This window comes from Sus scrofa, chromosome 14 (assembly GCF_000003025.6).
Source record: "Sus scrofa isolate TJ Tabasco breed Duroc chromosome 14, Sscrofa11.1, whole genome shotgun sequence".
Classification (NCBI taxonomy): Eukaryota; Metazoa; Chordata; class Mammalia; order Artiodactyla; family Suidae; genus Sus; species Sus scrofa.
This window is the reverse complement of record NC_010456.5, coordinates 86,588,424-86,609,067: the sequence shown is the minus strand read 5'-3', so window position 1 is coordinate 86,609,067 and position 20,644 is coordinate 86,588,424. Positions and strand designations below refer to the sequence as shown.

The window sequence follows — 20,644 nt, the reverse complement described above, 5'->3', positions numbered from 1 at the left end:
CTTATATCACGAAGGGAGAGAAAAAGGTGTTTTGCACCATTTTCCTTCTTGAGCTCCGTTATTAATCTTTGCAATCAATACTCCTTTATTTTTGGCTCCAGGAGGTGGTAGGGCGGAATCAGACTGTCAGGCAATTTAAGGCCACATCTGCATAGGTAATAGAGATGGTTTGTTACTTTCACTCGAGGTGAGGACGTGAGTCCCTGGCCAGATGTGGCAGGGCCAGTCTCTGTGCTTCTCATGCCAACTTGATGATATGTTTGATTTAGGTAAAGTGCCTGGAACCTGCTGGGACTAAGTTGTTATTAAACACCATCTGCAGTTTTCACTTTAATTAATATCATAAGAACTAGGATCTCATGCTTTAATTACCATCTTAACCCTTCGTGATCATGGGAAGAAGCAGAGGAAAGTGGGAGTATGGACCAGGTGGTTCTGTAGAGGCCCTTGGGTCTGATGTGTTGACAGCCTTCATCTTGAACCCCAGGGCTTTGAGTGCATGTCTTGGGCCAGTCACTGCCCAAGTGTGAGCCTGGGGCTGTTGGGGTTTGCTTGTGTGGAAAGGAAACTGAGTGTATGGGCCCAATAGAGGAGTCTACTGAAACATCAGCCACACCTACTTCCCTGTCTCTGTAAGGGAAATTATTTCAACAACAACACAGATAATAATCATAATAATCATAGTAATAATTACAATGATAACATTGATGCATCTTACTTATTGAAAAGTTATACAATACAGTTTTGTGCTAGAAGTTGCCTGAGTGTTTTACATAAATTTCATCATTTAATTGTTACCGCATTGAACTATTATGTCAGATGAGGAAACCGAGGCCAAGAACCAGTCCATACAACTGGTATGCAGCAGGGCCTGGATTCAAATGTAAGCCTGTTTGAATCAAATCGAATGCTTTTCACTAGCCTCCATCACTTAAGATATTCATGCTGAAAAGTCGAAAGTCTCCAGGTTGTGAGGAGGCCTGTTGTGTCAGGCCTGTGTGTCAGATTCTGTTATTTCTGCAACCATCATCTCCAAGGTACCCATGGCTTCTACTTCAAGCTTGGCTCTCAGAAGGTACTGAGCTCATCCCCTGTGTCCTTAAGCACAGCTAAAGTTGGCTGGGATCTTGAAAATGCTCGATGAGCCCATGCAGGATGAGAAAATGTGAATCCAGTGATATTACAATTGATTTAAAAACTGAAAGTATAGATTGTGGGTCTATGTCTAGCCTCAAAGAAATCCTCTAATTCCAAGGGAAGAGCATTTTGGAGTCAGACACTACTAGGAAATCTTTCACACCTTCCTGGCTGCAGGACCACAGATAAGGCACCTATTTCACATGCCTTGGCTTCCTCGTAGGAATATTGAGATGTTCATGTGCAGTCATCTTAGGTTTCATGGAGCATTTGGCAGGATGCCTGACACATAGTAAGGGTTCTTTAAACAACATGATTCCCTCTTGCTGGAGGCTTTTACATAGGGGCTCTCATACCATGACCTTTGACTCCCAGCTAGGAGCTCCTTACTGAGACTTGACCTCTCTGTGTTCATGTTCTACTCTACCACAAGTTCAAGTGACTATTTCATGTGGCTAGGTTCATCTCAAGGAGTATGACACCAGGAATGACCTCATGTACAGGGGAAATGGCCTTATACATTTCATGAGAGCCCAAGTCTCTTCACAGATTAATTGACCATTTATTCATGTATTCATCCATCAGGCAGCCATGGAGCACATATGGTACCTATTGGGCTAGGCCTTTGTGGACTAAGAGTATTGCAATAGTATCACCATGTGAATGACATGATGACCATATTGCAAGGGTTTCCCATAATCAGGAGTAGTCATCTTTTTTCATGCATTCACTCACTTATTTTTTCATTCACTCACTCATTCATTCATTTATCCACTCACTCATTCATTCCTTCATAAATTCACACAAGGAAGTGATCATTTGTTCCTTTTATATGTCTGGCATTGTGTTAAGCTCTATAGATAAAAAAGTGAATGATAGACACATGATCTTCACCTTCATGGAGTGGTGGTTGGCAGTTTAAAGGAGGTGGCAGACCAGTGACTCAATACAGGACAGTGAAGCAAATGGTATGATAGAGGAAGCCTTGTGATTGTCAGAGTACATTGTCAGTTTCCTGGGGCTGCCTTAACTAAGTGTGATAAACTGGGTGGGTTAGACAACAGAAATGTATTGTCATCACAGTTCTGGAGGCTAGAAGTCCAAGATCAAGGTGGTGTGGTGTTGGTTCCTTATGAAGGTTATGTGAGAATCTGTTCCTCGTGTCTTATAACTTCTGGTTTGCTGGCAATCTTTGGCATTTCTTGGCTTGCAGATGCATTATCTTGATCTCTGCTTCTTTTTTTTTTTTTTTTTTTTTTTTTTTGTCTTTTTGCCTTTTGTAGGGCTGCTCCCGTGGCATATGGAAGTTCCCAGGCTAGGGGTCTAATTGGAGCTATAGCCACCGGTCTAGGCCAGAGCCACAGCAATGCAGGATCTGAGCGCATCTGGGACCTACACCACACACAGCTCATGGCAATGCCAGATCCTTAACCCACTGAGCAAGGCCAGGGATTGAACCTGCAACCTCATGGTTCCTAGTCAGATTCGTTAACCACTGCGCCATGACGGGAACTTCTGATCTCTGCTTCATTTTCATATGGCTTTCTCCTGGGGTGTGTGACTATGTCCAAATTTCCCCTTTTTATATGGACACCAGTCATATTGGATGTGGGCCCACTCTAATGACCTCATTTACCTTGGCTACCTCTCTAAAGACCCCCATCTCCAAATAAGGTCACATTCTGAGGTCCTGGTGGTTAAGAATCCAACATATTTATTTTGGAAGGGACACATTCAATCCATGACTGGGGGACTGTCTCTGACTAAATGCTGGAGGTAGTAATATATAATCCAAGACCTTAAATATAGGAGGTGGCTGTGTGTTTAGGAAGGAAAAGTGTTCCACATGGCATATGGGAATGGCCAGAGGTGTGGGAAAGCATGGTGGGTTTGGGAAAGTCTGGCCAGAACATAAAGTGGAGGGGTGCTGGCTGGAAGACTAGGTGGGCACATGTACTGCAAGCCCTAAAGAGTCATGATCAGGAGGGTCACTTTGTTCTGAGGGGAGTGGGAAGTGTGAAGGATTGTCTAGACAGCATCGTACTCAGAACTCATCACAGCCTCCCACCCGACCCTTGTCACACAGCAGGGAGCCAGGCCTCCCACAACGTGGTCCAGCTCTGCTCTGCTCAGCAGGTTTCCCTGGCAGACCTGACCTCAGAACAGTGCTGCTGCCAAGGGCTCGGTTCAGGGAAGGTGGGGGTGCGCAGGGGTGGGCGTGGGTCCTCTGGTTTAGAAGGAGACTGGAATCTCTCTCTGACTGATGTTGGCTCTGTGGGGAGGGAGGAGATTTGGGAGAGTGATGGACACTGTGCAGGGCTGGGTGAGAGGCGGGGCTCTTCTGTAACCCCCTGCTCTTCCCTCTGCTCTATCACTGGGTCTTTCTTGCCATCTCTGAGCTTATGAAGCCCCTCCCCCTCACATCTGAACAGCCCCTCTCCTCATACCTATCACCCTCCAGTCCCTTTGCCCTTGTTTCTTCTAGCCCGGCTGATCAAACCCATGAAGGGTATTTTCAGAAAAGTCTTTAAAGGGAACTGCCAGCCTTCCATTTGTTTACCTGGGCAGAGCCTCCAGAATAGAAGGAGAGAAACTCATGGCTGAGGCAGCAGAGATGTGTGCTTAGACCTCATTCATCCACTCAAACAAATAGAAATGCACTGTCTGCTGAGTAACTCTTGTGATCTGGGCATAAAGATCCAGGGACACCCTGGTCCTGGTGCTCCAGGTTCTGAATCCTAGGAGACATGGGGGATGGCTGTGAAGGTAAATGGCCTGAGAACTTGGCAGGACGGGGACATTTCAAGTGGAACCATGATTTTGGCAGACACAGCAATCTGGATGGGTGATGGGCACAGGGGACCCCATCTTTGAACAACACAGTCCTTTGAGGGTTCCCATGAAATGCTCATTTCTCTTGAAGACAACAGCTTCCTCCTAAAATTCACCCTCAACACTCTCTGTGGAAAGACCCTCCTGCCCCACCGAGGAAGGAGTTGACTTTGCTTTGGGTTTGCAGCTGGTTTTTGTGCATTGTCCTTCATTCTAAGGCACCCTGGGGACAGCATTATATTGCTAAGAGGCAGGAAAGCCCACAGAGACCTGAGCCTTTGAAGTTGGTTAATTTGCTTTACCCCGTTGGGTGAGTTGTGGCTGCAGCCTTGGTGTAACCTAGAGACAAGCTCGCATGACCCCTGCTTCTGGGGAGGTGGCTGCCAGATTTCCACAGGGGCAAAGCTCCTGGAGTCTGGACAAACTGGATTTTAATTGCTACAGGGGAGGCCTCTTCTTTGTGGGATTCTCCCCCATGGTAGCTCTGAGTCCCAGCAGACACTGCAAAATGACATTCCAGTTTTCAAAGAAGAGTCTACTGCTGCCATTTTGTTGGAACAGAGAATCCTAAATAAGGCAAGGTTTTTAGTCCATCCCCGGCCATAAAGTCATGAAGTATCACAGTGGGGGAAGACCTAAAAAATAATCCTGTCTGGGGGTTTCAATCAAAAATGTTTACAGAGCCAGGCAGAGAATGTCCCTGTGGGTCTGAGACCAAGGAAAAGTGCTGGAGCTCGTGATGACCCAGAAATCATGTGCCCACATTAAAAGCATTCAAATTCATGGAAGTTTCTGTCATGATTCAGCAGTTAACAAACCCTACTATTATCCATGAGAATATGTGTTCAACTCCTGGCCTCGCTCAGTGGGTTAAGGACATGGCATTGCAGTGAGTTGCGGCATAGGTCATGGATGCAGCTCAAATTGGGTGTTGCTGTGACTGTCATGTAGGCTGGCAGTTATAGCTCTGATTCGACCCCTAGCCTGGGAACTTCCATATGCTGTGTATCCCTAAAAAAAAAAAAAAAAAAAAAAAAAAAAGATTCCCCTCCAAAAAAAGAATTTGAATTCACTCCAAACACTATTGTAGCCAAACCAGCTGCTTCTGGACCTGTCCTGAATCTGGCAGTTTATATTCATGACACAATTTTCTCATCGAATACTTGGGAAATCTGAGGCAACAATTTCCTGGGTGTCTCTCATGGTCCAGCACTTTTCTCAGGACTTTGCCTGAATTTAACTGTCTAGATGAGGAAACTGATGCCCAGAGAAGCTGAGTGTAGCTTGTCCAAGGCCACAGAGTTAGCAGTATAGAGTGATACTCGCAATCACAGTCTAACTCCGTTACTGAAGCTCTGGACCCCTGCGGTGCACCGTCACCTGGGGACAAGTGCGCCTTAGAGCAGGGAGGGGCCAGTTCTCCAGACAGAGCCCAGAACCCAAGCCCCAGATGCCCAGTACAATAGCGTCAAACTGGCCCATTCTGCTTCACTAGTTCTCTCCTGCTTCTCAGGCGGTACCGGAAAGGTAGTCAAGGTATAGAACCAGGCATGGCAGCCAGGACAGACTGGTGTACATGCTCAGCTCTCATGCTGATGCTGCAGGGTCTTGGGTTAGTTGGTGTGAGTTTCTAATTCTTGGGGACGTTAGTTAGCTCACCTCTCAGTGTTCTGAGAATGAGGACTGGGATAACTTCCTCCCAGGGCTGTTAGGAATCCCCAATAAAAGAGGGACTAGTACAAGGAAGCCTTGCATATGTTTACCTGCCCCCTAAATACCAGTGTCCTTGTCTACCAGGCTGCAGACACCACCATGTGCTTTTCCAACTCTTTCTCCATGGTATTTTATCTAATGCTCCACAGCTGGGTGTTTTGCTCCCATCAGATAGTCTCCTGTTAGACACTGGCAGAGTGGTCCTGAGTGTCCTGCCCAAACCCTCAGAAGTTAATGGGATGAATAATTACTTAGGGAACAAAAAGCAGGCCCATGTTTCATTCTGCCAGCATCCCTGTGCTGCAGCTGTCGGCAGTGTACCTCTGATCAGGTACAGGCGGCTTCTGCTGGTGGGCCCACTGGGGAGTAAAGCAGACAATCTCTGGTCACCAGCCAGAGAGAGTGCCAGGTCCAGGCCATTTGGCTCGTGTGACTTCCAGGGTGGTGTGCCTGGCACCTGGCATGGGTAATGGTGCTAGAAGAACCTTTTGTCCAAGAAAAAACCATCTGTAACTGAACTGTCCACAGCAGCACATCATCCTCAGTGGGAGATGGTTTGGGAAGATGTCTCAGCATCTTCGACATACAGGCCTGGGGAAGCTCAGCATCAGACAGCCCAGCAAGCTCAACCTGGTCCCTGGCATGGGACCAGCTCTAAAAACCTCATCATTTCCTACTCTATGAAGGGATTGAATCACTTAGAATAAAAGGTGGTTCCAAAGGGGAAATAAGTCAATTCTCATTTAGCCCTTGGCACAGAGTAGGTCCCCCTCCATCCCTGAACCAAGACTCATCAATAAAAACATACTTTTATTCTCCCAAATCCCTTCCCTAACCTCTCCATCAGAATCCGTATCCTTGTTAAAGCGATTATTCCGCAAACTGATTTGGAACGGCTAGCATCTTGTAGCTTCACGTTTAATTACAGCTGGGTTTGTATTGTTCAATAATAGGCTCGAACACACTAGTATTTTCTCTCAAGCTCTCCCACATGGGAAGGGCCCTGCATCTCTGTTTCCTTGCACTGTGAGTGCTGACTGCTCAAACCCATAAACACGCTTGGGTGAGCAAGATGTCTCCTGTGCCGTGATCCCTGCACTAGCTGCTTTGGTCGGTTTCCTCGTCACACAGATCTGCCTCCTCTGAGGCCACCATCCTGCTACTGAAGGACCCATAGCTACTCCTTTATTTTAACATTTGTCAGAGCAAATGACATCCCTTAATCTGAATGTCCCAGCCCTCTAGCAGTACCCCTCTCCCTCTTTCCTCTCTTCTTGCTCCCATCGGGTCCTTCCATGCACCACATTCGTGCACACACCCAAGCCCCGATCACACACACACAGGCTCACTGCTGATTCTCAGCCCTGCTTTTTTTTTTGGCTGCCCCATGGCGTACAGGGTTCCCCAGGCAGGCCATGGATCAGATCCAAGCCACAGTTATGACCTAAGCCAAAGCTGTGGCATCTCCAGAGCCTTAACCCACTATGCCAGGCTGGAGAGATGAAACCTGCGTCTCAGCATTCCCAAGGTGCTGTGGATCCCCTTGCACCACAGCAGAAGCTCCAGCCCTGCCTTCTGAAGTATATGTGACCACTCTCTGTGGTACCTCTCTTCTCCCCCATTGTACAGGAGGTGCCTAACTATTCATCTCACACATGCTCAGACCCTGTAATTGTCCAGGGAACACAGTCATATTTTGCCCTTCCATTCTATTATACTAGCTTATAAGTATTTTGTGAGTAATTATTTCCTCAATCCTGCCCCTAGTGCTTGTTGGTTATTTACCATTTCTACTACCTTGTAGTAAACCTTTCTTAGTTTCCCAGCAGATTTTGTTCTCAAGACATCCATGGTTGGAAGATATGGTCACCTTTGTACAGAACATCTTTTATTCCCCTCCTCTCTCTGTCAATTTCCACTTTTCTCCTTATGCCTCAACTTAAGCCCAACGTTTCCAATTACTTCTCTCTCCTTGTCCCACCCTCCATCTCTCATCTGCCAAGCCGGGAGAGGTTCAACATCATGTTCTAATAACACTCAGATGATTTCTAGCAGTATATTCTGCCTGATATTTTTGATTGTCTGCTTACCTGTTAATCCTCCCCACATAGATGTGGGCTGCCTGACATCACTATAGGATGGTGATTGACTGTATGGGGTTTTGGATCAAACTAGTCCTGAGTGGGGCATCAGCTCTTTTACTGACTGCTTCTGTAGCCTTCCACAGTCACTTAATCTCCTTGAGCCTTGACTTCCTCATCTATAAAATGGAAGGATCATGATCACCTTGTGAAATCACGGCTGAGGTTACATGAAGCAAGACAAATGGAGTATTAGCACGGTGTCTGGAAGTTAGTATTATTCCAGCCTTCTTCCAGCATATCAAGTGACTGCCTGCTGTGGAAGCTGACATAATACAGGGACTCAGTCAGACATCTGGAAAAAAGAAGAGGGTTGGAAAGGAGGTGAAAACAAAATCCAGCAGGGGGAGAGGCGACTCGGGCTGTTTCTCTAGAGCAGAGGGGATACAGGCTGTGCCAGGAGGCAGTGAAGGCACCTTCACATCCTCCCAAAGTAGTGCTGCTCTGATTTGCATTTCAGTCCCATTTATGACAGCCTCATAATGGATTAAGGGCCCTGGCACTGATATATTAAAGGTTAATGGTGCATCCTGCTTTTCTATTGATTTGTGGCAGCAAATATTTGCGGGTGTGGAGACCTGGGAGCCAGCCATGTTTTCTTGGCATGAAGATGTAACTGCCTGGTGGGACTGTTTGTGTTGGGCTCCCCCCCAAGTGGGAGGGGCACGGGAGCTAGGGATGCAGACAGTGGCTGCTGGGGGTCCAGGCTCAGGAGGATTCTCAGCCAGTGCTGCTTTCTGTTAGATCCACAAGGCAGCCAAATCTTGAAGCTTCAAGACCCTGAGGAGGAAGCCTGGAAAGAACATGGCATGATCCCTGGGCGTCTTGGTGATTTATTCCTGGCCTGGCTCTGACCATGTAGCTCTGTGCTGTGCCTCCTAGCCCAGGGCTACGGTCTTCCATCCAAGCAGTATGCCCTGCTTCTCTGGCCAATGCTTGCTTGTGTTGAAAGAACATTGGTCAATCCAAGATGAAGATCTTGCCAACAGAATATCCATCCTAGATGTTTGGATAGTGAGAAAAGACTAATTCATTAATGTACTATTCATGCACATAATAACCCATGTTTATTAGAACATCTACTATGCGCCAAACACTGTTGTAGGTAGAGAAGTGCAAATTGCTCCAATTTGTCTGGAACCTTCCTGGTTTTAGAACTTGAAGTCCTGTATCCCAGGAAACCTCTCTATCCTGTGTGAACCAGGATGATTGGTTATGCAGGGGTCGGCACTAGTGACATAATAAACTAGACAAGTCCCATTCTATGAGGAGAACTACTATGAAACAGCCTGTTATACATTTCTTTGTTTTATCATATAATTTTAAAAGGATGGGGTTTTGTAGAGGGTTATCAACAAAGGTTTCATGAAGAAGGCGACATTTGATGTCCCCAAGACACTGAGGGAATAAGCCAATTAGAGATGTGATGGAAGAGTATATCCCGCTAAGAAAGAAAAAAAAAAAAAAAAGCTGCAGAAACCCCAAGGCAGAGAGGCAGGATAGCCAGTGTGGGGAGAGCAGAGGTATTGGGTCCAGGTCACATGTAACCTTTCAGGCCACGTGAGGATTTGGGGTGTTTTTTGAAGAGGTGAGAAGAAATTGGAGGGTTTCAAGCAATGAGGTGACATGATCTGACTCAGATTTTTTAAAGGATCACTCATTCCCCAAGAAATAGACTATAGAGTTAAAAGGTGGAAGTAAGAAGACCACTAAGGAGATGATGTCAACATCCTGGGCAGACACGGAGTGGTTTGTGATGAAGATGATGAGAAACAATCTGATTCTGGATCTATCCTGATGGTGGAAGATATCAGACATGCTGAGATTGAATGTAAGATTTGCAAGAGAGATGAATCAGCAGTGATCCCAAGACTTTGAGCCACAGCATGTCAAAAAACAGAGCAGCATTTGACATCAGAATGGATCAACTAGAGAAAGAGCAGATTTGGTGGTGGGGTTTGTGGTTTGCAATTTAAGAACTTGTGTTTGAACATATTTACTTTGGGGACTAATAGCCATTCAAATGGCAATATCAGGAGGGCAGATGCCTGCTTTTCTCCATTGAGTTTATATTTGCTGTGGGTTTGTCATAAATGGCTTTGATTATGTTAAGATATGTTCCCTCTATACCCCTTTTGGTAAGAGTTTTTATCATGAATGGATATTGAACTTTGTCAAATGCTTCTTCTGCATCTTTTGAGATGATTATGTGGTTTTTGACTTTTGTTAATGTAGTATATGACGTTGGTTGATTTGCATATGTTGAACCATCCTTGTAAACCTGGGATGAATCCCACCTGGTCGTGGTGTATGATCTTTTTTATATGTCGTTGGATTCGGTTGGCTAAAATTTTGTTGAGAATTTTTGTATCTGTATTCATCAAAGATATTGGCCTATAGTTTTCTTTTTTGGTGGTATCTTTGTCTGGTTTTGGAATTAGGGTGATGGTGGTGTCATAGAATGTCTTTGGGAGTGTTCCTCCTTTTTCAACATTTTGGAGAAGTTTAAGGAGGATGAGTATAAGTTACTCTTTGTATGTGTACTAGAATTCACCTGTGAAGCCATCTGGTCCTGGACTTTAATTTGTAGGGAGTGCTTTTATGACATATTCAATTTCATTTTTAGTGATCAGTCTATTCAGTTGATCTATTTCTTCTTGATTCAGTTTTGGCAGGCTGTAAGTCTCTAGAAAGTTGTCCATATCTTCTAGGTTGTCAAATTTGTTAGCATATAATTGTTCATAGTTTTCTCTTATGGTTTTTTGTATTTCTGTAGTATCCATTGTGACGTCTCTGTTTTCATTTCTTATTTTGTTTATTTGGGTTTTTTCTCTCCTCTTCTTGGTGAGTCTAACCAGAGGTTTGTCAATTTTGTTTACCTTTTCAAGGAACAAGCTCTCGGTTTTACTGATCTTTTCTATTGTTTTTTGAATCTCTATTTTATTGATTTCCTCTTTGATCTTCATGATTTCCTTCCTTCTGCTGACTTTAGGTTTTGTTTGTTCTTCTTTTTCTAATTCATTTAGGTGGTGAGTTAAGTTGCTGATTTGAGATTTTTCTTCTTTTTTGAGGAAGGCCTGTATTGCTATGAATTTCCCTCTGAGCACTGCTTTTGTGGCATCCCATAGATTTGGAGTGGTCGTAGTTTCATTATCATTTGTCTTGAGGTATTTTTTAATTTCCTTCTTGATTTCCTCATCAACCCATTGGTTTTTAGTATCATGTTGTTTAATCTTCATGTAGTAAGTTTTTTCTCATTTATTTTCCTGTGGTTTATTTGTACTTTCATGCCATTGTGGTCAGATAAGATACTTGAAATAATTTCTATACACTTAAATATGTTGAGGTTAGCTTTGTGCCCCAATATGTAATCAATTTTTGAGGATGTTCCATGTGCACTTGAGAAGAATGTGTATTCTGATTTTTTTGGATGTAATGTCCTGAAAATGTCAATTAAGTCTAACTTTTCTATTGTGTCGCTTAGGATCTCTCTTGCCTTATTGATTTTCTGTCTAGAGGATCTGTAGTTAGTGGGGTGGGTCAGGGCTGGTGTTGTCCTTTGGAGTCATCAGTGTATAGATGTATCTACAGCCAATGAACTTAACCAGATCATGGTGAAATGAGTGTCAGCAAAGAAGAGAAGGAATCTGTGGGTTGACCCTAGCACATCCCAAGATTCAGAGTTTTGTCGTTTTGTCCTTTTTTTTTTTTTTTTTTTTTAGTACCCACAGCATATGGAAGTTCCCAGTCAAATTGGAGCTGCAGCTGCCAGCCTATGCCACAGCTACAGCAATGCCAGATCTGAGCCACATCTGCAACCTACACCACAGCTCTTGGCAACACCAGATCCTTAACCCAATGAGTAAGTCCAGGGATTGAACCTGCAACCTCATGGTTCCTAGTCGGATTTGTTTCCAGTGTGCCACGATGGGAAATCCAAGATTCAGAGTTTTAAAAGAGACCAAGAACCATAAAGGAGATGGATAAGGATGCACCTGCAAGGTGGGAGAACTTAGGACGAGTGATGTCCTGGAAGCCAAGTGTGGGAAGGACAGAGTGACCATGTTTGTCAAAATGCCGGTAGGTGGGAGTAAAGCGAAGACTGGGATTTGGCCACTCTGTTTGGGAGCTCATTAATGACCTTAACAGAAGCAGCTTTCTTTTTTTCAGTGATGGGGTGAAAACTTAAGCTAGATTCATGATACCTAGAAAGAGAGTAATGGAGACAGTAGCCATAGATAACTCCCTAGAAGAACAGGAGAGTGGTTGGAGGAGAGTGTGAACTGAACGAAGGATTTTTTCTCCTTATAGTTGTAAAGTCTATTGCATATCTCACATTATAGAAGTAGATTGTTAGAATGATCTAATAATCTAGTTTCTATTCATTCATTCAAAAACACTGATTAAGCACCTAATAGATGCTTAGGGGCTAGGTACTGCAGATGCAATTATGAACAAAATATCCAAAGAGTAATCTTTGAAAGTCCTCTCTTATACTTTCAATGTACTTCCTAAACATCTCTCAGGGCCTCCAGTCATTTTTTTTTAAATTGACTTAGGAAGTTGTGTTAGTTTCAGATGTACAACAAAGTAAAACAGTTATACATTTACACATATCCATTCCTTTTCAGATTTTTTCCCATATAGGTTATTACACAGTACTGAGTAGATAACCCTGTGCTATACAGTAGGTCCTTCTTACCTGTCTATTTTACATATATTTGTGTATATGTCAATCCTAAATCCCTCGTTTATCCCTCTCCTGTCCACATTTCCCCTTTGATAACCATAAATTTGGTTTAAAACTCTTTGAGTCTGTTTATGTTTTGTAAGTTCTTTTGTATCATTGTTTGTTAGATTCTACATATTAGTGATCTCATATGATATATGCCTTTCTTTTTCTGACTTACTCACTTAGTATAATAATTATTATATCTATCCATGTAGCTGCAAATGGCATTATTTCATTCTTTTTATGTCTGACTAATATTCTATTGTATATATATATATATATATATATATATATATATATATATATATACTACATCTTCTTTATCCAATCCTCTGTTGATAAACATTTGTTTTTCTTCCAGGTCTTGGGTCTTGTAAATAGTGCTATGATGAATACTGAGATGCATGCATCTTTTTGAATTATGATTCTCTTCTGGATAGATGCCCAGGGATTGGGATTTCTGGATCATATGGTAGTTCTATACTTAGTTTTCTAAGGAACCTATATACTGTTCTCCATAGTAGCTGCACCAGCTTACATTCCCACCAACAGTGTTGGGGGTTACTTTTCTTTGCACCATCTCTAGCATTTATTGTTTGTAGTTTTTTTTTTGGGGGGGGGTGTTTTGTTTTGTTTTGTTTTGTTTCTTTTTTTGGCCATACCTGTGGCATATGGAAGTTCCTGGGCCAGGGATAGAATCCAAGCTGCAGCTGTGACCTATGCCATAGCTGCAACAACATCAGTTCCTTAAGCCACTATGCCATAACAAAAACTCCTCTTTGTAGATTTTTGGTAATGGCCATTGTGACTGAAGGGAGGTGATACTTCATTGTAGTTTTGATTCTTATTAATGAAGGATTTTTTAAAAGATAAAAATGTATGTGTTTGAATGTTGATGGAAGAGATCTGTAGAGCGAAGCAATTTCATGATGTGGGAGATAGAGGTGACAATGGGAAAGGCAATGTACTGGAGAGGACAAGGAAGTCTGTGATCCATGAGACAGAGTTAGACATACATAGGAGCAAAGACAGATACTGTTTTAAAAGGCAGGTATTTGGTGGTTTAAGAAAAGGAAGTTCTGGGAGCTCCTGTCAATGGCTCAGCAGTAACAAAACCAACTAGTATCCATGAGGATGTGGGTTTGATCCCTGGCCTTTCTCAGTGGGTTAAGGATCTGGTGTTGCCATAAGCTGTGGTGAAGTTTGCAGACATGGCTCGGATCCTGCATTGCTGTGGCTTTGGCATAGGCCAGCAACTGCAGCTCTAATTCAACCCCTAGCCCAGGAACCTCCATATGCCACAGGTGCAGCCCTAAAAAAGACAAAAAAAAAAGAAAGAAAAGAAAAGGAAGGTTTTTTTTAGAGAAATAAAGTTCTCAAATGACTGCTTCTACTCTTTTAGGAGATTGGAAGCAGGGTCATTGTCTGAGAGTTATCTAAGAGAGAGGGAGAGTGAATTGAACAGGAAAATTTAGAAGATTGCCAGGCAGCATGAAGGGTCACTTGAGGTTAGTGGTCATGATTCTAAAGTTAGACCCACCACCATGCCTGTCTCCAACCTGGGTTTTCCCTAGCCATATTCAAGTTGATTCTTCCAGAAAACATAAATTCAGCACACATTGTCTGTCAGACTGTATTATGGATGACATGGATCCAGAGGGAGCCCACTGTCAAGATGGGGAAACAGACCCATCAACAGCCACATGAAGTCTGGGGCAACATTAATCTTAGAATAACTATCCTAAGCTGGGTTCACATAGAAGGGACATAGGTCCAAAGAAGAGATCCATTATTCTTACTAGAGATGATAACTGAGCTTATTCCTGAAGGGAGGGTGGGTTTTAGTCACATGAAGAGGCAGGGAACTGCATGGGGAACAGACAATAGCATGAATGAATGCTCAGAGGTCTGAAAAAGCAGGATGTCTTCCAAGCTGATACTCAAGAGCAGGGTAGTCTGATAAGAGGCAGGAGAAGGTAGGACAGGAGTGCGAAGGTCCTCGTTGTCTGAGAACCCCTTGCCAATGGCATTAGAGGTCCCCAGATTTGACTCACTAAAGGATGTAGAGGTTCAACCTCTGCCACATGCCTGGGCCTTGGCTTGGTACTTGGCCCAGTGTGATCTAACTTGACTGAGGTGATGCTCACAGCCCCATCCCTCAACACCTATTTCTGAGCCCTGCTCACTTCCAGGGTCTTGACTACATTGGGCCAATCGGAAACGTGACTCATATGCCCTCTTTTTAGAAACTCATGTCTGGCCATCCCAGTCTGCTTTGGCACCAGGGCTGTGCTGAATTCAAGCAGGAAAAAAAAAAATGTGCAAGTAAGGGAAACTCTAGCCTGCCTGGATGAAGGAGCCTTGGACTTGACAGGTCCTGGATGCCTGAGGTGGCTCACCCCCTTGGAGTTAATTCAGGAGTGTTTGCCTTGCTCTGAAGAATGAGGCTACACCCATCACAATGCCTTGGAGCCCGCTCCTTGCAGCCAGCAGGGCACAAGTTTAATGGGGCAGGAGAGAACGAGGCCTCTCTCTCCCAAGTGAGTCAGCTTCAGGAGTGATTGGCCAAATGGGTGGACATGGAGGAGAAAGGATAGTACAGAGCTAAACTCTCAAGTCTCAGAACTGACACTTGGGCAGCAGAAGGATTAGTTAAATTGGTCAGATCACACTTATGTTTACAACATCTTAAAAAATGCAAATTTTACAGAAATACATGTATAAAAACTGGAGATCTCATAACTGCTCAGTGCTCATTCCTCCTATTTTTGTCCCTATATTTATTTACATTTATCAATGGTTTCTTCTTACAAGAGTAGAAATATACTATATACAAGTGAGTTGGATTTTTTTTCCTCTTAGCATATTTTAGGCATCTTTGAATTTCAGTAGCTATTAAAGAAATGGGATTGGAGAAAATGTGGTGGAAGGGAGCGAGCACACCTCAGCTGAGTGCTCTGTACCCCTGAGCCCTCTGTGACTGGTGTGCAGAGCACACTTTTGAAGAAGGGCTTCCTGGCCTCTTGTGTCCTGCAAGGATGTGCTTTCCTGCCACACAGCCCTCATCCTGGTGGGTCATGAAGTGTCCTCACACAGTGTTAACCTGATGGTGTCCTGAGTTAGGATTCTGATCTGTAGTCACTCAGACAACAGACTTTAGATACAGAGGAGCCTGATGTCATACCCAACGTCACCTGACCCAGGCTTCCCAGAGGGTCCCTAGTCGATGTGTATGGGGCCCATTCCCGGGAAAAAGAGGGTGATGAGCCCCGAGCCTGTGAGCTTCTGCTCCTCGAAAAGCACAGCTTTTCCGGGTCCAAGCCTTGCTTTCAGTGGTCTCTCATCTCCTCTCAGTCTAGCTCAAAGAAAGGCAATGGTGAAGCACGTGCCTCAATGTCAGCTCCAATGGCTAAAACACCCCCCTGCATACTTCACATCGTCACTTCCTCCATCCTTTTCTGTAACCCTTACTCTGCTATATTACCCTTTGCAGCACCTTTCACCACTGCAAACATGACATCACTGGTCAGCTGACTATGCACCCATAGGCGACATCTGGCTGGCAGCCTATTTTCCTGCTGCCCGCAGGCTAGGACTGTTTTTCTTTTTTTGAAACATTTTCCCAGTGTTCTAAAAACATGGCAACACAAAACCAGGGAATATGGGACAGAGCAGTATGTGGCCCTTGTGGCCTGATCCACACACTCTGTCCTTTCCCAGAAAGTTTTTTGACCCTCATTAGGTAATTATTTGTTTTTGTTTGTTACTCCTGTATTTCTTTTTCTCTTCCTACCTTCATCATGCAAATACCACAAGAGTGGGAACTTTGTGCTGCTCAGGCCATATCCTTGGACCTAGAATAGTGCTTGATGAAAGCAGGTGTTTGGGAAATGTTTGTGGCTTTTTTTTTTCCCATTGTATGAATGAGAGAATGAGGACATTGAAGATGCCTTTCAAAGCCCAAGATTGAGAAGCATCTTGCAGTGTCTCAGCCTTACCCTGTGCTCTTATCTACCTTGAAGAACCCAGGTCTGGGGTGGAAAGAATGGGAAACATGGCAGAGACTGGGTAGGAGCAGAGTGCATGGGAGAAGGATCACAGATACTGGAAGCCAGGGCAGAGAAGGAACAGAAGGACTAGGAAATGGACAGGGAAGTGGCAGCACTGGTTCCTGAAGGTCCCAGAAGCTGTAGAAACCTAACAGGCAATTCCAGCTGATTTGCTCAGCACCATCAGCCATGAGAGAGGGAAGGGTGAGACTGCCAGAATGATAGTAAGGGCTTCTGTGGGCTCTAGTTAGGACAGCTTTAAATTATGAGCATCCAAACCCTCCTGTACGTTGGGGCCACTCCACTACTTCTTTTTCTCCTTAAGAAGAATTTTAAGACTGTGGGATTTAGATTTATCAGGCCCATGATGATGGCAACCCCACAGTTGTTGGAATCTGTTTTACATATTCTGTATATTGATTCTACTCTTTTTGCAAGTGTATTTATCTCTAATGTAAATATTTCTGCATCATGCAAAGATGTATTTATACATTCTGTATTATTGATTTTCCTCATGCTACAAACACATTTGTCTCTTTGTTAATTAAAATATATCTGGGAAATAGTAAGACTGACTTATAGAGAAAGGTACGGGGAGGGAGGGAGGGAGGTGGTGCCGGGCCGGGTAGACTGTCCTTGGCCGTAGCTGAAGGAGACATTGTGGGACTTCCAGAAGGTGCTGTTTTGTGTGTGTGTGTGTGTCTTTTGTCTTTATAGGGCCACACTCGCAGCATATGGAGGTTCCCAGGTTAGGGGTCTAATCAGAGCTACAGATACCAGACACAGCCGCAGCCACATCTGAGCCACATCTGTGATCTACACCACAGCTCACAGCCACACCGGATCCTTAACCCACTGAGTGAGACCAGGGATCGAACCTGCAACCTCGTGGTTCCTAGTTGGATTCGTTTCCACTGTGCCACGATGGGAACTCCCTAGAAGGTGCTGTTTAATTGGAGAAAACTACTCTAGAGTCAAGGGATGCTTACAAAGTACTTTTGCAAGATACTGCGGTGCACTCATAGACTCATAGGAGTCAGTTCTGCTTTCAGCTAAGGGGAGACCCTCAAAACCAGCAATCCGGGCCAGGAGATACAGAGAACAGCTCCTATTGGTCCCAAACCCTATTGATTTCAATAGAGTACAATTGAGTAAGAGGTAGTGGCTCAAAAGAAAGCGTGGAATAGAGGCTAATCTTTGCCTGGGGACGATCGTGAACACTCATCATTATAAGAGGTGAAGCAAGGATCTAGGCAGCTGATCACAGAGCTGGGAGTAAGCTGCTAAGTTTTCATTCCTGCATGTGACACTTAATTAGTCAATCCAGACCCAGGCAGGCTTCCTCTTCCAGGAAGCTTTTCTTTAGCTCTGGTCCATGGGCCAACTGCTTCTCCTCTTTTCTTCCAGGGTCCCTCATGCAGATGTCTATTTTAGCCCCTTTCAGATTTGAGTGAACAGTTATTTTTGGTTTACCTCTCTGACCTCTCACCACCCCTTACTATGAGGATGCTCACTTATCCATTCTTTGCCTCTGTGCCTTACCTAGTATCTACTTACTAACTAGCTAGCTGTGGATGCGACCCTTGGTTGAATGATTTCAGCCAGTTGCGTCAGGCATGACTGGTTTCTAGAGACACCACCTGTGACAGGCAGATCCTATTTATCCCTCTTTGGGGAAGGGGTGCTTGGAAACTTACTAGCAGTTGTTGCTGAAGAGATTAATTTGAGAAACAGGATAAATTAAGTGTGCTGCTAGTACAGCCTTCCCCAGGCTAAGCCTCCCTTTCTTGTTTGGATGCACGTTCTGTCTGACAAGAACATCTGTCTTCCTCTGACTCTTGGCTTGGAGCCTGATTGGCTGGCTTCCCTTGTTCTTTTTTATTCCTTTTCCTGTGTCCCTTCCAAAGCTGCTCACTCCGACAAGAGGATGAGTGCCCAGGGAGATGGCAGCTCTTGTCTAGAAATAGCTGGCTTGCTGTTCAAACCTCCAAATAGCCTTAGATAGGTGTATTCACTCCGAAATATGATGGTAGCACCTACTGTGGGTTAGGAAGCTTGAAAACTCTCCTTGAAGGAGGGAATGTGCATTTGAGATGGGAAAGATCCCCTGACACAGACTCAAGGCTGCAAGAGGTGATGGATGATGGCCATGAGGCTGGCACAGCAAAGATGGCGGTGGTGTCTGGGGATGGAAACAATGACCTCTGCGGGGACAGAAATGGACATGAAGCCATTAACATTCGGGCTGCCTGCTTGTATTCCAGGGATGTTCCCTGAGTTTCTGGCCGGGGGCACCGTTGCGAATAAATACCAAGAGGAGAGAAGAAATCTCCATTTCAAATGCAGGGATGAAACAGCAGTGCTGAGCTCCTCGGCAGTTGCGCATTCATTCCATCCTTGTACAAACTGCAATAATTTAGAGCAGTTCAGTATTTAGACTCAACTGTGTAATTCATCCTGATGTTTCCCATTCATCAAAGCCTCATGTTTGTTTGTATTACCATGAGAAAAATAAAAAAATGTAGGAAAAAAGATCCCCCCCTCCTCACTACAGGCAGATTATGACGGAGTTACAACCCTTGGGGCCCTTCAAGCAAAGAAACATCTTGCTTCAATTAGATATAAATAATGAACAATAATTAGAAAGATTTCTTCATCGAATTTGTTATTTTATGTTTCCTTTCATCTGTAATGTATTGAAATGAATACTGAGCTCTGTTTCTGGGCCATGTAGCAGGGCCTGAAGGAATTCCATGGACTGTGTCTCCTAAACAGGAGGAAACATCCATTGCTGGCTCCTCTGCGTGCAGGGTCTGTAGGCTGGTCTATTGCTGAGGATACATGGGGCTGCTTTGACTCCAGGCCTCCAAATTTTTAGAGTCCCAGGGCCAGACATAAAATAATATCACAGAATAATGGCTACTAGTTCCTGGGGACTGAGTTTTGCATCAGTCACTACTCTAAGAGATGAACACAGATCACCTCATTTCATCTTCAGGCAGCCTTTGCTGCAGACTCTGCTTCCAGCCATGTTTTTCTTTTTTGTTTTTTTAAGATTTGGACACTGAGGCACAGAGAGGTCAGCTGACTTGCCCAGGCCTGCCGTGTTAGTGCTAGTGGAGCTGGGAAGGGCCAGGCAGGTAGTCGGACTCCAGATTTTCTGCTTTACCCACTCTGCGCTGCAGCTCTCTGCTGTCATAGTGAGCTCTTCCTGCCACAGAAGCCATGAGGGATGGAGAGATGGCAAGGAAGGTAATGGATAGTGATGTCTTCCCATGGGTAGAGGTGGATGCTGGAACTTCAAGGGGTTTGCAGAAGTGGATAAATAAGATAAAAGGATTCCAGGCAGAGGGAGCTCCATGGTCTGGTGCCATAAATGGGGACCATGTGGGATTTCTCCCTTCAGCTTTGGCTTTGGGGTCATATGGAAGTGAGAACAACAGCTGGAGATGAGATCAGGAGGTGGAGGGTTGTGTAAATCAAGCTGAAATGGCTGGATCTCTTCGTGGGAACCATGGTTCAGATTGCTGGAAATGATTCTGGCTGATTAAAAAGGAGAGACAGAAATTCCCTTGTGGTGCAAAGGGTTAAGCTGCCCAGGTCACTGCTGTGGCATAGTTTTGATTCCTGGCCTGGGAACTTCCACTTGCCATGGGTGCAGCCAAAACAAAGAACATAAGGAGAAACAGATTTACAAAAGAGAAATAAATAAAGAGCAATCAGGTTGGAGCTTGGAGAGAGAAGCTGGCTCAACACAGAACTTTTTTTTTTTGGTAACTCTGTCCTCTCAATACATTAGTCAGATATGCTCATTTCTTCAGACAATTGAAAACTTCATGTCAACTGGTCCTTCCTGATCTGACATTACCCCTAAGAAGGCACTGTCCCTACATGCCCTGCTTGGAATTCTGCCCCTGGGCTGCAGATGGGCCTTCCAGATGCACTCCCTCCCTGCATGGTGCACCTGGCCTGAGCTACTTGCTTCTCCTCCATGTATAACAGATCAAGGTTCTCAGAAGTGCTTTGTTTTATCCTCACCA

At 44.5% G+C, this 20,644-nt stretch overlaps 1 protein-coding gene across 2 annotated transcripts in view; it reads left to right on the top strand.

The window, feature by feature from the left end:
• Positions 1-20,644, top strand: part of GRID1 (glutamate ionotropic receptor delta type subunit 1) — a 687,194-nt gene that overhangs the window by 618,022 nt on the left and 48,528 nt on the right. The gene's annotated exons all lie outside the window — the stretch shown is intronic.